The sequence below is a fragment of the Sphaeroforma arctica genome, assembly GCF_001186125.1.
Source record: "Sphaeroforma arctica JP610 unplaced genomic scaffold supercont1.30, whole genome shotgun sequence".
In the NCBI taxonomy this organism is placed as follows: Eukaryota; class Ichthyosporea; order Ichthyophonida; genus Sphaeroforma; species Sphaeroforma arctica.
This window is the reverse complement of record NW_014040528.1, coordinates 190,525-203,024: the sequence shown is the minus strand read 5'-3', so window position 1 is coordinate 203,024 and position 12,500 is coordinate 190,525.

Genomic DNA, 12,500 nt, shown 5'->3' with positions numbered 1-12,500 from the left:
TCGATGGCGCGCTACCAGTGCTGGAGTGGTGTTCACGTTGATCATCTGTCAAGAGTCCCCTATAGAGTCATTGTTGTGGCTTTAAAGATCATGTTTGTTGTAACTGACGGCTTGGTGTTGAATGTACTGATTGCCCTGTGTGCAATATCGCGTCGTATGGCGATCTAACAGAGCCATGACACGCTGCCGGTATATCGGTGCCGGTGGAGGCGGCGATGGCGTGAACGTGCGAAGTACTACATATGACAGACTAACGACCGTGTCACTGGGACTCTTATATCTGAGGATGTCCGATGATGGTGCAAGACAGACTGGGATAGTAACACTGGCGACGGAGAATTACGGACTCGGTCATTGTTATTACCATAGACCCCAACACATGATCTATAATCACAACTATCCAATGGACTCGGTATTGAGTCTGGCCAGACCAACTATCGCTCCAGTGCCAATGCGATGTGTCTAGAAGAGGTATAGGTAGAAGCACTGGTTGCCATTGGTGCAGTGATAATACTGAGCGGTCGTCAGCACACAGCGATTGACTTGTAGGAACCGAGAGGTTTGGGTGTCGCATTGAGGTGCAAATCGTCAACCGGCATAAGATCACGTGTCCGCGGGTAGCAATAATTCTGTTCTCAGTGTGTGCATGTTGTACACCAATAGGTCGCCCGCTGCCACACGATCTATGGGCGCTAGGGCTAAAGTTGTTGAATAGTTGTAAAGACCTGTCCTGAAAATAAAATGGTGCTGATCAATATGGCGTGGGTGTCTGAGAGGGTCTAACTGCCTTATACCGCGCCAGTATCATTAAGGTCTACATAAAACTTAACCTGCGAAAGCAGGGGGCTTACTTGTATTGCACAGATATACTTAGTACATCACATTCATATATAACATCATACTGTAGATTAAAGTGGGTATTAAAGTGGATAGTTATGTTTGGCCTGATGAGTATCAAAGCGGATGGATATATTTGGCCGGATGGGTATTTAAGTGAATGTATATAACTGACACCATGGGTATAAAGGTGGATCGTTTTATTTTGCCTGATAGATATTCAAGTAGATGGATATATTTATCTTGGTGAGTATTAAAGTGGATGGATGTATTTGGCCTGATGAGTACTAAAGTAGATTGATATAATTAGGCTGATAGGTATTAATTGGATGTAAATATTTGCCCTGATGTGTATTACACGGGATGGATCTATTAGGCCTGATGAGTATCAAAGTGGGTGGATATATTTGGCCTCGGATTAGTAACCAAGGGGATGGTTATGTATATGATGGATATTAAATTGGATGGATATATTTGGCCTGATGAGTATTAAAGTGGATAAACATATTTTGCCTGATGCGTATTAGAGTGGACCTGTATATTCGGCCTTAATTTCTTATTGAAGGATATTTACTCGGTCACGGACTAGATACTCTGCTATCGTTTTGATATTGTTCCATCTAATTCGCCTTTTTAGTAAAGTCATATTCCGTGTCTCTCTCAAGTAAGGATATACAACGTTATAGCGAACAGGTTTTTGCTTGTTCTGAGGTATTTGTAGCTCATTATATCTGCCACGAAAATAGTGAACGGGGGTTGCTCCCGTATTATATACAAGACCAGCACTATACCCGTTTAGTACAGCCAATCATCTGCATCATCTGACAATGCAGCACGCAAGAAGAGCTTAAGTCTTCTATTGCGTGTTTTTTCTGTGCCTTCTGTTTGTGGTTGGTATAGGACATCTCTCTTGTGGCACATGCTTGATACAACTACCAAGGATTACATTACGTCATCACAGAACTTGCTACCGTTATCAGAACACATCATACGGAGAAGGTTAAACCGTGACGCTACATCAAATAAGTAGAATACGTAACAGCAGTCGCCCGCGTGCGCGGATGTAGGCAGGCCAATCAGATCAAAGATGACCCTGCGGTACGGGACCTTTCAATCACACTCTTAAGAGGTCCGAATCCATAGTGCTTGATCTAATTGAGGTCACAGTCGTACATGACTGATATACACTGTCCACTAAAATCGCTATTCCATTACGCTTGGCGTCTTTGCGGGCTCCTACTGTATTCTGGTACTTCAGCTTATGAGCTATGTATTGGTATTTTCCTCATTCTGCTAGTCCAAAACAAAAGTAGGATATAAAGAATCGACTTGCGTGTTCTCTAAGTCTGTAGTGTATCCAGACCCCCGTGCTTTCTTTAATCTGGGCCTATTTATTGTTCTCGTAAGCATTAGCTACACTCGACTTAATTAATAGTCGCATTATATGTGTATATTCTGAAGGAATATCCTTCATAAGTCCCTTTAAGAAAAGTGTCTGAATAAATTCCGGCTCCGATCTTATATTTCTATATAAAAAAGTTGGTTTGAGCCAGAGATTGGCGCTTCGTAGCAGTTTTATCTGTAGTAGATTGTATTTTTTTTTGTGCACAAACTTCAGGTGCAGTGTTGTCCTTAAACTGGTTTACGTTCAAGTTAATACAGAGTGGAAACTCTGACTCTTTAACCTTTTTAAGAAGGGGTTCTGAGAGGGTCCATGTGGTCGTACCTACAGGACTTATACAACATATTTATATAGTATGTTTCTAGAGAGACGTTTGGACCTTGGACTGCTCGGGTACCCTGATATAGAAAAGTATCTACTTCTGTATTTAAATATATTGGCTCACTTTGTATCATGCTTATAAGCTTCTATGAACCACGGATATGATTTTCGTAATGAACAACACAATGATATGGTAGCTTTGTGTATATGACTGTAGTTTAATAAATAGGTAGTTCACTGCCACGGTGGGTTACTCATTATATTTGTAAAGATCTATTTGAAATGCATCTCCTAAAGGATGTTTTAACGGTTTATAATCTTTTTTTAAGTGTGCTCTATGATGCACAGCAAACATATCTATAGTATGTACGTGGAGTACATTTCAAGTCGATGGCTAGGAGCTCGCGTACCGACCTACTAACGTCGGCTACAAACCTGCATAACATATCGGGTATAAACATATACATAGCATGTGGTCCAAATATCTTTTGGACTAATTCAAACCAAAGTGAACTACATTTCCAATCGGTGGCTAGGAGCTCTCGTCCCAACTTATTATAGCCGGATACAATTCTGGGTAACACTTCGGGTATATGATTGTGTATCCCAGGTAGGTGTTTAATATTGAAGTGCAATTTTAATACCATATCATGCCGCCTACTCTATAACTCAGAGTCTGGCTTCAGCTCTTTCATATATTGAAGGACTTCTGATCACACATAACAGCGAAAATGCTATTCCGAACAGAAATCTTTAAAGTCCGTTGTTGCTGTAACTATAGCTAGAATTTATTACTTTGCGGTTCGACAATTTAACTGTGAAGCAATCATTACTTTTATACTGAAGGACTGCATATATTGAGGTTTGTCATCTATAACCTGATATAGGACGCCTCATAGTGCCAAGTCTGATGCTTCAGCAACTATTCCAAAGGGTATTCCATACTTGTACTTGTATCATAGTTGCTTGTTGTACGGCGTGTTTTAATTCTCCAAACGCATCATCGTACTCTTAATCTAAAATCCTCCTAGCTTAACTTTATGACATATTCAGAGTCCAAAGGGTTCTAGATAATCTGCTAAGTGTGGCACTCCTTCTGATATGTAATTTACAAATTCATAGATACTATCTAAATCTCTTACTGTGGTTGGTGTGCGCTAAAAGGGTTTCTACCTCTATGGTGTTGCGATTAAAAATAATTTCCCCTGTTATGCGATATCTGAGGAGTTGTATTTCGCACATTACTAAATAATACTTCTACTAGCTTATCTAAACGTATTTTTCGTTGAGTCTCTGTATATCTCTTCGAACTAAGGCATGTTGACTTGCTGTTTTAAAGAAGACATACAAATCGTCTATATATACCTGCACATTGGGCATATCAGCATACATCGTTACAAAAACTGGTTAAAAGAATGCTTGTTGGGAATGTAGCTCAGACATTGCTCCTTCGAAGCGATGTTTGTTCCTTTTCCATGTGGAACTATAAAATCTACGATTTGGTTCATAAATAGGGTATATAGTGCTAAAGACTGAGCCTCCTTCCATTCCTTTTAGTAGCTCGCTTATACGAGGGAAGAATCGGCAATAGCTTATTTATCGGAGTCGTTTTTAAACATTCTCTGACCTTTCGAAACAAACCGTCACAGTATTATTAATTGACTACAAGATATGCTAGATTAACTGGCGTTTGTTTTGTTTTTTTTTAAATTAATTTCTATTACCCCATCAGCTAGCCACTTCTTTACTTGTTATTTTACTACCGCTTCATTTACATATTCATGATACATACTTCCTTGAAGGATCAGCATAGTATAATTTACTTTAGTCTTGTCTAGGCATTCGTCATCAAACCGGAACTTCGCCCAATCTGTATTCTCAATTTTCTTGTTTACAATAATAAGATCCATTTAATATCTTGTCTGTAAAGTCAGGTATTGATTCCATGACGATGTCAGACAGGGGCTGATAAGGTTTAAGACAGTTATCGCCTGATTGATCCTCTAATGGCTTCATATTATTTGGTACCACAGCTACTGTTCTTTCTATCATAAGTAGGCCACTCATTCTGACTACGATACCGTTGTAATTTTGGGATGACATATTAACTATCACAGCTTGCGTAGTGACGGTGCGATCGTCGGCTAACGAGATCTTTACACCTGTAATGCCGCTTTATGAAGTCTTCTCATCTGCTTACAATAGGTGAGTTGTTCGTGCTCTACGTTCGATATCGTTTACTGAGGCAAAGCGATCAACAATCCACGTTTTCTCGGAACCGGGATCAATTAAGCGATAATTTTATTTTCGTTGCAGTATACCGTATTTATTTCGTACTCGTCTATAAAGTCGTCATCTTTTGTGCTGTAGGGATTGGGCCTGGTAACATTTTCATACCAGCTTAATGCCTGGGTTGATGTTACAGCCTGTACCTTTGGCGTGACATTACATTTGTCATCTTGCACTTGTCACATTTGTTGAGATAGTGTGAACAAGCTGGAGTGTGTTTGCCGTTCCAGTAGCCATTGGGTGTAAGTTGGTAAATATCATAGCCGCATGTGTTGTCAGTACAAATCTTCTCCCATTTGTAAAGAGCTTTCTTATCAGCTCGCACCGACTTAACAGGTCACGCGGTACACGTTGATGGGAGAAGTGCGACTTATTCTTGGTAGATTTGGTCTCGCGGTTTCTTATTAAACACTTTCTCTTTAGACATTGCCCTATTCTCAGAACGACTCTCCGTCATATTCTCGTTTACCTGTTCCCACCGTAAACCGGTCAGATAGAACTTCTTTTGTGACTCTGATCGGGTGAATAGAACTTTTTACAATCGTTACTTCCGATGTTCGTATACGACACGTACATTTCGAGTAACGTTTGATACCCCTGGTTATGCCAGGTCTCAGAAGGTCGACATAAATCTTCAAAGTATAGCTCAAAGTTGTAGTGTAGGGTGCTCTGTGGTACTAATGTAAATCAAATGCTTGGACTGGGCATATCCTGACTTAAGAGGAATGTTGCTAGCCAGTACAGTGTACACATCCGGCAAATTGCGGCATCGCTCAAGCTCATCGATATGCCATGCTTGTAAAGTTTGTGTCAGCGTCTCAAGATCATGGATATTCATATACTCCGGCTTTGTGTCGGCATCTTAGTTCGACTTCTAAGCTCGCTATTCATTACCTTGAACTTCTGATTGTCACGATCCCTACCTGAGCTTGCAACACCTGGTCAATTTTCTTCTGTGTGATCAGTTTTGCATATTAGTCGACCTCATCCATATTACGGATGCCGTATCTTCATAGTAACCTCGTCTATGCAAACTCAGTTTTGCTGGCCTGCTTCATTGTATTCTTGGTTCCTCTTTAGTTGTGACCAAAACTGAAGGTCGGCTTCGTGACTTTCGCCAGTGGGCTTAGGGGATACAATGTAAATGTCTCCCGTACTGGGATAAACTTTCACGGTTGACTTGGCTTAACCGAAGTGGTCCTTTAGGAACTGAAGAGCTTAAATTGGTGTTTTATTGTTCTACATGAACAATGTTCCCTTTCAAGCACTGGTGAGTGTCGTGTTCCTGAACATATTCGTCAAAACTTGATTTTTAGATGGGTTGGTTTTGTTTGACTTCTACACCGGCTCGGTTTTGGCCTCTCTTGCTGGGGCTTTAGCTTCTGCGGCTTCCACTATGTCACCACTAGGCATCTGATTTTCAATAGACTGGTAGGGGATTTCATAGTTGGCGGTTCCACTAGCTTGCTGACTACGAGTCTACTCCGTGAACGCTCTAGTACAGTCGTTCACGTAAGCGGCGTGCTTTGTCACTGTACTGATCCATATATACGATTAAAGCCGGATTCTCATTTACAAATTTTAGTTGAAGAGGTGATAATATGTACTAAGACTTAAGTTCAGCGTTCTTGTCCGTCAGCTTACTTATCTTAGTTGGCGTGGTAGACTTCTCCCATGTGTTGAGTGAGCCTTGAGAGCTCGTATCTCTTAAGGTTTCCTCGGGTGCCGTCTTTATTTGCCAGGACCGGAGAATACTCCTTAGTTTTCTTCTTCTTGAACAGATTGTAGGGATTGTTCTAAAGCTTCGAGTTGTGTTTTGCTTCATAACTCTGAAAAAGTGAGTTTTGAAGCGGGGACAATATTTAAATAATAGACCTTCGAGCTCTTTCTTCGGACGACTTCTTTCTTAATGCAGTAGTCAGTTTCTTGTTGAAGGGGTTTTTTGGCTGGTGACAATTGCTCCGACAGCGGCTTAATTTGCTTCAGCTTCGGCGGCGGCGGCGACGGCATCTATGACAGCCTTCTTCTTAGATTTACGTTTGTTCAAAAGAGAAGAGTCCTTTGGTTATGCTTCATCTTGAGCAAGGTTCTGACTCCTCCAGCTTTTCAGCCCCTACTGCAGCCGCCAGTGCCGAAAGTGGTGGGCCGCCCGATGCCGGACAAACTCTTCACAAATTGGATGACATAACTCCGGTATGGTTCTTCTTCTCCCTAACGGCAAGCCCCCATCCCAACCAGTATTTGAAAAATACTGGCATGCCCAACCACTCCTCAATCGCCACCACTTTCTCTGGTATCTCTCGTCTAAACCGGTATCTCAACCAAATCGGATCCACCAGGTTTGTTCGCCTTTGTGTTCCTAGCCACGCTGTCGCCCAGGTGAAACGACATGCAGCGCTTACGTGGAAATGGCAATTTGATAAAACCATCTACCCCCGCTTCCAACAACATCCCGACGCTACGAAAGCAGCTTTAAACCACTATCTCCGCATTAAGCGGGAGACCCGCTGCACACAAGAACGAGCGCCAAAAAATCTTGCCTGCAGCATGGATGCTCTACTGAACCCTCTTGTCAACTTCACTAACGCAGATATCCTCCAATCTACCACGGACTGACTCCAGAAGGCATACCAAGCAAAACATGGTGCGAACCATAAAACATGATGCTGTAAACTTCGATGGATATTTCTATGTTTTAAACTATGTTATATGAACTAAAATACAATTTAAATCAGTTAGGATTTAGCAGTGGTAGCTTGTGTAAAAATGATCGGGACTGCCTCTTGGTAAGAGCCTTAATATCCTCGATCACACAGGACGTACCTCTAGTTGTTCTTTATTGAATAGTTTTCACTAGAAGTACTAAGTGTTCGTATCGACATAAGAACGTAAGTCAAGTTAATACATTAGCTAATATAAATAAAGTTCCATCTGAAGAAAAGTTAAATAAAGAAAAAGATTGGATTTTGGAGATTGGCGGGAAGACCAAAACCTGCAAGTAGTAGTTCAGAGATTATAAAATTTAGTTTATAATATCTTACATCTACTACCGTCTCAAATAGGTCCAAGTAAACGAGCTATACCAAAAACTCAGGCTATTGGAGCCATCAAAGTGAATTTAGAACACTTTGGAAATATTGGAGAAAAAAAACTTGTATTAAATTTTTTTAAATACAAATAAAAACCAATGTGTTATCTCATGACCGGAGGCCGTATTTCTACAATGCAACCCTTTTCTTACCTAACCCGCGAATCCCGGCAGGCGCTAAAGACCCAGCGCGTGCACAGCCCGGACGACTCCATGTACCAACAGTCTCTCCGACACAACCATCCGACACGATGGTGACCAACACGCAGCCTCCACTTTCCACCACAGACTCTTCGACGACAGGCAACGATATAGAAATGACTGACATCAAGAAGGAAGAGAGTCCAGTAGTGTTGACCGAGAATGAACAATGTTAAGACCAATGAGGATGACGCTCTTCAACCAATAAGGACTCAACATGGACGACGCAGAACATACAGATAAGTGTTTGAACGATATATCGATTTTGAGTCAGGTCGATGTTATGTGTGTGGTCGAAACCTGGTATAACACCACATTTCTTTAATCATATACGCTCGAACACACACTATCATATTCTACATCACACAGCACAGCATAATATCATACACCCTTCACACTGTGGTATTGGCATCTTTCCAAACACCACCCATCGAAATTTCAACTTGTACACTCCTCACCGTACGCGGTGTTCTTTGTGTGCTTTGGCGTTCACATGGCTGTATTCTACCTCCCACTCAAATCACTTACCGAAGAAGACGTCAGACGATACATGAATCCCCCCGAGATTGGCAATTTACAACCAGACATCGTTTGGGGGGACTTCAACTTCAAAGCCCATAAGTATGGCCACACATCTACAAATCACGGACTACGTATGAACACGACTACCCTGCGTAAAACGTGGCACTTGGACTACCTCTATGCTGGCGGCTCAACTGGTACAGAACATGCGTATCACCGGCCTACCACCCCCACCTCCCTCCAGACCTACAAACTGACGGACTACGGTATCTGTGGTGACCACACCTTTGAACTCGATCTCCAGGTACTTCCAACGGAACAAATCCATCGGCCCCAACGCCAACAATGCCGCCGCCTCCATACCAACGCCTCACCTCTCATGGATATAACCGATACCGCCATCGACTATACCACCTACGCAACCAATCCCGAGCGCGACCATTCCAAGCCGAAACCCGGGCGCATCAGAACCTACTACGGTCGTATCTCACCTTGCACAGTCGGGCATTATGCCGCTAACCCACAAATCTTCGGGGGATTCTACTACGACATAAACAGACCCTGGGCCCAACGGCTGCTATACCGCTCGTTCCGCCCACGTCTGACCGCCCAAAGCAATACTCAAAATTCAAAGATTTTGCGTACCAACGACGGTCTCCGCGCCACCCCTGCATACCGGGTGCCGATGACACAGGCGCCACCCTCACTGGCTACTTTGAGGACCTATTCAACTTTACAAACCCGTACGTGGTTCCAACGGATACCCAACCCTCGCCAAATATTACTTCCGCCATACGCCCCAACGATGTAATGGAGGCTATACTACGCTATCCCAATAAGGGGCCTGGCCCCGACGGGATCCACATCCTCCTCCCGAAGGCCGCAGTGGAGCGCTCCACCGAACGCAGGACACTAGGACGCCCCGACATCAATAACCCACTGATTAGACTCCTTGCCAAAGCTTTTACTGAGCTACTGAAGGCGGGTACCTTCCCTGTAGCCCTGAACTACAGCCTCTTGACAGCGCACCCGAAAAAAAATTCGATGCAGATATCACCTCCCCCGCCGACTTCCGCCCTATCACGCTTACACAAATAGTCAGACATATCTTTGAGAAGTTCTTCCTCAAGTTGATTACGACCCACCCCGGCTTTGTTACCCATGCTACCCAAGCTGGCTTCAAATCACGATACTCCTGCCATACCCAAGCACTCAGCCCCCATGGAATGGAGACACAGTTCGAAGAGGAGTGGAACGACGTCTATCTGGACATTACCAAGCCATACGCAAGGTTGCTCTCCAACGCCTGTGGGTACTCCTGCGCTACGCTGGAATGACTGAAAACTGGATTAACTGTCTCTGCGGGCTATTTGAGAGAGTCCCTACCCGAGTGACATACCGTGGCACGCTCTCGCCTCTTTTCCATAGAACGAATGGCATCCTAAAAGGCTCAATCGGTGGCCCCCAGCTCTTTATTATCTACATGGATTCCTTAGCTGTCACGCTAACACAATTCTGGGCCAAGCTCCTCCGCTCTTATTTATTTGTCGACGACACACGGATCCAAGACCCACAACGGCTTCCGCTCTAACCTTTTTTAGACGACATTGATGCTCGGGGACGCAAATCTGCCCTCGAACAGGGTGTCATCAACCCCTTAGCACATCTACTGACTTGCGACACGCGGCGCCAACCCTCCGCATAAATAGTGAGCTTATCACGCCGACGCTCGCAGTCGCCTCTTGGAACACACGTTACCTCCCCCTGAAGATGGCGCCCACATAAACTCTCAAATATATGGAGTTTCCACTCTCCTACGGAATAACAGGGGTCAACCTCACCAGACATATGGAATCCCTGGTTGCAGCATTGTCTTTGGGTATCGCTTCTTTCCACGCTTACAGTTTCCATGGCTTCAGCTGGTGACACCCCCGCAACCGGCTAGTGCTGCTCAAAATATTCATCCTATCCACGGCTACATATGGCCTGAATATTATTGCCCGGGCTTGTAATAGCCGGGCCTTCACATTAGACTCTATGTTATAAACGTACTCTTAAGCAGTACGTAAACTATAAACGTACTCTTAATAGTACAAGGAACCTAAGTTTCCTAAATGGGTTTTAACGGTTTTATTAATGAATACCTTTTCCATTTTACATATCAGATATTTGGACAAGGCCATAAAAAGGCCCCAGTAAAATACCAAACATAAGATTTGGCCGAGTTCTATTAATAGAACTATATTTACTTTCCAAATCTATTTATATCTGAATACTTCGGTAGCGAGATGGCTCAACCGAATATGGGTTTCTAGGGACTATTAGTGTTACCTAGTTTAACCTCCGTTCAGCCAACCAGATGTGCCAGTCTGATGAAGGCTATGTCGGTAATTCTTGATAAGTGGCAAGTTATTGGTTAAGACAATAACTAAGGACGTCAAGAGTATTTTTCTCTCTTTTTTCTTTTTCTTAAGATAGGATTTTATGAGTCTCTCTGATTTGCATCAACGAAACATACCATAGTTTCTAATAGAGCGACAACGAAACACTAAATAAAATCCCTTCGGCGAAAACAGTACTGAGAGGATTATATATAGGCAATGTCTCAGCCTCACGATCCCTCCGAGTATTGCTGTTTTCACGAGGCATACCTAACTTTACCAAAAGACTCATTTCGTTCATTTACTTCGAATTTCGCGATACTTAGACTTAACCTAAGCGTTTAATTAATCTAAGACGTTAATATTGACTTGACAGACCGAATCTTACAGGCTCCGCCTATATGGAAGGATGCGCTGGACCTTCTGTTCGAGCGCTATAACTCAGCACTCATCAAAGCAGCAGCCATCATCATGGGCACTAAATACCCTAGATTTCCTAAACATCAAACAAACTTACTCCACTTTTGTGGCCTGCTGCTCCCTACGCGACCATTCGCGGATTATCTCGGAGGCTGCCTGTGTAAAAGTCGGTCTCCTCTAGGCTGACTATACGATACCAAGACGTTTACGTTGATAAGACTACGTTAATACGTTAAAATGCAAAATGTTAAATAAGTTTAGCTTCAGCCCTTGGTAATGAGCAAAAGATATGGGGATTTTAGACTGAGACTATTGTCTATATGCTCCGCTCTAATCACTCACTACTTCGGTCTAGATTTAATTATGTTTTAGTTAATAAAATTAGATATCATTTTATTGGACGCTTAGTTGACATTTCACGCCTCGAAACAATTACCTATTCAAACTAACCAATAAAATATCTCTAAGTCCAACTTAAGAAAAGAAAAAGAAAATCAAAACATCAAGTCGGTGCAGTATACATCTGCACCTAAACCCCATCACTTGGTACCTAGCTCTCCATTCCATTTAAGGCATAGACGGGCACATCTAGTTGACTGGCTAGAAGGAATCAAAACCATGTTGCCCTAAATTCTAACAACTCTGATCCTGTCCGTATCTCAGTGGATTATCTTGCTCTGAGATTATTATCGAATTATACCATAGGTTTGTACCAACATTCATTTCATGCCTGAGGCCCTCTCTCATGGTACTCCCGTTAATTAGAGATTCCCAAAGTGTTATTTTCAGATGTCAGATTGGTGTCGTTCCTATATTATGTACAATTCTAATTCAATGGAAAACCCAATCTATATTTAGAAAACCACCTAATTGTCCACAGTAGAGTCCCATACTCTACTGAGTACTATCACATGTTCAGAATCTTGAATATCTCAGTTCTTGTTCATGTCCAATTCGTTAAACGTATTCCAGTATTATAATCATAAACGTTATTATGTTTATACGTTTATAATATACGTTAACTGTGCAACTACTATTT